Raw genomic sequence first — 5,176 nt, forward strand, 5'->3', positions numbered from 1 at the left:
GAGATATTTTGAATGATTTGACCTTTTGGTCTTAATGGATTGTTTTGAACTCGAGTGTGAAAGAAATCCACAACGTGGTTGATTTTGATAGATGGGAAGCATGATGGCTCCCGATGTATATTTATATATTAATAAAATTGTTTTGTTGTGGATTCTCTTTGAAATGATCTGAGCTAAGTCTGGGAGAAATCTTTAGAACCGAGTGGGAGGTATAAAGCGACCTTACTTCCCTAGATCTACGTACCCCCTTAGGAGTGAGCCTGAGGTTGATTTATATAGTGATCACTAGTTTGTGTGGATTTGATATCGATAGTCCTACTCCGATGGCAAGGATAGAATGACTCTCCCAACGTGGGTTGTACGTTGGACTCTATGTAGCTCACATGGTTTATTTTGGTTATAGGATCTCCCAGTGTGTGTGTGTTTCCTTGTGTCTATGGTGAATGGTGAAGTGATTTAAAAGTGGAATTGTGAAAGTTATTCTTTCGAATGATTTAAATGATATTTACATTATGAGAATAGATATTCTTGATGAACTGAAAGTGATTGACAAATTATATGATGACTCACATGTGTTATTGTACTTATTTCATTCTTTCATGATTATGATGATTTTCTTCGGGCTATGTGAGTCTTTCATACATCCTGCATATTTCTTATAAATATTTATGATGATGATGTTATACAACTGCATAAACCCCCATATACTCGGTTCCTTTCCATGGTACTAACCCACATCTTCGGATGTGGGCTGCATTTTCTCAGAATATAGGTTCAGGTGCTCAGTTCCAGGTTTGACAGTGATTCTTCTGGCACGCTGTTCTACATCCTCTATTGTGGTGAGTCCTCATATTCGAAGGACGTTATGTCTGATGCTGATTTCACAAAATTGTTTACATTTGATAACTGAGTCTGAGTTAGTTGGGGAATGTCTCAATGGCTCACTGGTTTTATTAATTTTCTTAGAGGCTTGTCAGACTAGTATAGATGTTGGGAGTTGACTAATAAGTCGTATTTTGTTATCTTTCTGAAATTCTTTTATTCTTGGATGATGATTACTCTGTTGATATTTGAGGGTTATTTAGGAAAACCCCGTTGATTTGTGTTGAACTGAATGAAAATGGATCAAAGGGTTAGCTTGGGGATACTCGTAGCCTCAAGCACCGTGTGACGCTCTGGGACCCGTTTTTTGGGGCGTTACATTTACCACATTCATTTATCTTGAACTCGTTTTCCAACATGGTTTGGTCAAACTTTTCATGCCATTGTTTAGGTGCTTTTTTTAGTCCATAAAGTGAATTAAAAAGTTTACACACCTTATTTTCCTTTCTAGAACCGCAAAACCCTCAGGCTATTCCATGTAGATTTCTTCCTCTAATTCTCTATTTAGGAATGTTGTTTTCACATCCATTTGATAGATTTCAAGACCATATACTGCCGCTAAGGCAATTAACATCCAAATTGACATTATCCTCATTACTGGCAAGTATGTATCAAAGTAATCAAGGTCTTACTTTTTTCTAAAGCCTTTTACAACAAGTCTTGCCTTGTACTTATCAATAGTACCATCAGCTTTCATTTTCGATTAGAAGATCCATTTAGAACCTAAAGTTTTATTTCCTGGAGGAAGATCAACCAAATCCCATGTATGGTTTCTTAAGATTGAATCTATCTCACCTATCGATTGCCTCTATCCAAAAGGATGAGTCCGAACACGCCATTGCTTCCTTAAATGTTTGAGGCTCATTTTCTAGGAGAAATGTTACAAAATTCGATCCAAACGAAGTTGATGTTCTTTGACGTGTACAGCGTCTTGGATTCTCATCATTATGTACATTCTCACTTGGTTCATCTCGAGGTCATTTAGAACCTCCACTAGACTGTTCATGTCTAGTTTTATACGAATAAATGTTTTCAAAGAATTCAGTATTATTTGATTCAATTACCGTATTTTCATTAATATTCATATGTACGAATTTATGAACTAAAAACCGACATGCATTACTACTTTTAGCATATCTTATGAACACGCAGTCCACCGTCTTAGGTCCTATCTTAACCCTTTTAGGCATAGGAACTTGGACCTTTGCTAGACACCCCACACTTTCAAATATTTCAAGTTGGGTTTTCTTTCTTTCCATTTTTCATAAGGAATTGATTGTGTCTTACTATGGAAAACTCTATTGAGTATTCGGTTAGCTGTAAGGATAGTCTCCCCCCACAAACTTTGTGGTAGCCTGAACTTATAAGTAAGGCATTCATCATTTTCTTCAAAGTTTGGTTTTTCCTATCTTCTATTCCATTAGAGTAAGGTGGATATGGGGCCGTAGTTTGAGGGACAATTCTATTCTCTATACATATTTCGACAAAGGGAGATTCATATTGTCCGCCCCTATCACTTATCATTTTTATCTCTTTCTCTAAATAATTTTCAACTTCAGTTTTGTATTGCCTAAACTCATCTATTGCTTCATCCTTACTATTTAGAAAATATACATAATAATATCTCAAAAAATCGTCAATAAAAGTTATGAAATACTTTTTCCCACCATGTGATGGTGTTGAATTCACATCACGAATGTCTGTGTGTATTAAGTCTAATGGATTGGAATTCCTTTCAATGAACTTATAAGGATGTTTTACATACTTTGATTACACACGTTTGACACTTCAATTTATTGAACTCAAAGTTTGGCAAAACTTCTAAGTTAATCAGTTTTCGTAATGTTTTGTAATTAACATGGCCTAAACGTTCATGCCACTAATCATAAGACTCAAGCAAGTAAGAAGAAATTGAACTTTTATTGATTTCAACATTCATTACATTCATTTTGAATAGGCCCTCATTGAGGTAGCCTTTTCCTACATACATTTCTCCTTTACTAAGTACAATTTTTCATGAAACAAATACACATTTGAGTCAATTTTTTCTAGAAGTGAAATAGAAATCAAGTTCTTCCATAACTCCGAAACATATAAGACATTGTTAAGTGTCAACACTTTACCATAAGTCATCTTCAAGCACACTTTTCTTGTTCCTTCTACTTTTGCAGTAGCGGAGTTTGTCATATAAATTTTTTCTTCTACTTGAGCAGGAGCGAATGTTGAAAACAACTCCTTGTTAGCACAAACATAGCGTGTGGCACCAGAAACCATCCACCATTCGCGTGGATTTCCCACCAAGTTGCATTTGGAAAGTATAGCACACCGATCATCCATTTCTTTCTTAAACTCAGCCAAATTTGCTTGATCTTTCTTCTTTCCATTCTTTGAGGCATGACAATCTATAGACTTGTGGCAAATCTTGCCACAATTTAAGCACTTTCCCTTGAATTTCTTCTTGGGTTTATTGCTTTCATTTGCAGCTTTCTTTTACTTTTTAGAGTTGGTTTGGTTATCTTCTACAATATTTGTTCCATTCATTATAGAATTGCCTCTTGATATTCTTTCCATAGCCCTATTATCTTCTTTAATGCGTAGTCATACAATTAGATCTTCAACTAACATATCCATTCGTTTATGTTTCAAATAGTTTTTGAAGTCTTTCCACAAAGGTGGTAGCTTCTTTATCATTGCTGCTACTTGAAATGCCTCATTCAAGATCAGACCTTCTGCAAGGATATCATGGATGATCACTTGTAGTTCCTGCACTTGGGAAACAACAGACTTATTGCCTACCATTCTATACTCTAGGAATCTTGCAACAAAGAACTTTTTAGTTCCTGCATCCTCCATTTTGTACTTCTGTTCTAGCGCTCCCCATAACTCTTTCGATGTCTTTGTTCCACTATACAAATTGTAAAGGTCATCTTGGATACCACTAAGGATGTAATTCCCGCAAAGGAAATCTGAGTGTTTCCACGCCTCAAAAATCATAAAGTGCTCTTGTTCAGAGGTTCCCTTGGGCCCCTCCATAGCTTTCTCAAACGTGAACCTTTGAAGACAAAGTGTAATGAGGTAGAAGAATACCTTCTGCTGCCATATCTTGAAATCAATACCTGCAAACTTTTTGGGTTTCTCCACTGTTGCCATTGCTGGTGGAGAATTCGTACGACTAGATGTGGCAATACTAGTTGCCCCCACAGTTGTAGTAGCGTCATGCATTTGACTATCAATCGTCATATTCCTGTCACCACAAGACAGTAACTTTAGTATATCGGAATACTTATTAAAAAGTTGCAGTAACTTTAAAACACCTCTTGTTTCTAGTTTAAAGATGAAGTTTTTATGACTTCCAATTGTCAACCGAGTGATCTTTAACTTGTGATGAAGATTTTATGTATTCAAATCACTAGTCAAGATCAAACGGAGTAGAAAGCTAAAAGCTTTAATCTCCAAAAACAAGCTAAATTGATTCCGATGCTTATTCCTTAATATTGTTATTTACATTGTTTCGGGTACAAGAATCTGTATAAATGCAATAATAACTTCAACTCAAGTTCAAGTCTAGGACAAGAACAATTAAGAAGTTTTTCAACACCTTCAACACAAGATTATAAGTAATCTATCAAAGACGTATGATACTTTTTAAAAAAAAAATGAAATTGAATTATAAGGCCAAGTCCCCCGACTTCACAGTGTGTCCTTAAGGAATAATTCCCCTCACTATACCCGAGGTTATGGAATCTTTCTCTTAGGATAAAATGGCCTTCAATCCGAACAATAGTGGTACCTCAAATTGTTAGATTCACCGAACTCACTCAAAAGCCTAATGATCACACAAAGTTTTCGTATAGAAGAAGAGTGTTTTTGCTGTAAAAAATCATGCCACCTAAGGAATGTAGCAGATATTTATATCCTTTAATGTATCCTTTCAGAAAGGATGCATTGGTTCAGCAGAAAGGCACTTTTTTAGTAGCAGTCATGTCCCTGAGCCCAGTTTGTGCTGGACCTCCGCCTGATCTACGGTCGCAAGTAATGTTTGGCAAATTCCAGTAGCTTTTACGCTATATTTATGCCCATATGTAGTGTATCTGCATTACGTCTCCATCCACCGATCACCTTAAATGCTAAACAGTGTGAATTTTCCCTCAATTGGTCGCATCCCTTCGTGATGCATTGCGTATATGTTTGCATGGCATCAAAATTGCACCCACACTAGGAGAAAAATAATCATATCAGATTTTGGATCAAAAAATTTCACTTGTAAATAAGTTTCAAATAAAATTTGTCTAAA

The sequence above is a fragment of the Capsicum annuum genome, chromosome 12 (assembly GCF_002878395.1).
Source record: "Capsicum annuum cultivar UCD-10X-F1 chromosome 12, UCD10Xv1.1, whole genome shotgun sequence".
Taxonomy (NCBI): domain Eukaryota; kingdom Viridiplantae; phylum Streptophyta; class Magnoliopsida; order Solanales; family Solanaceae; genus Capsicum; species Capsicum annuum.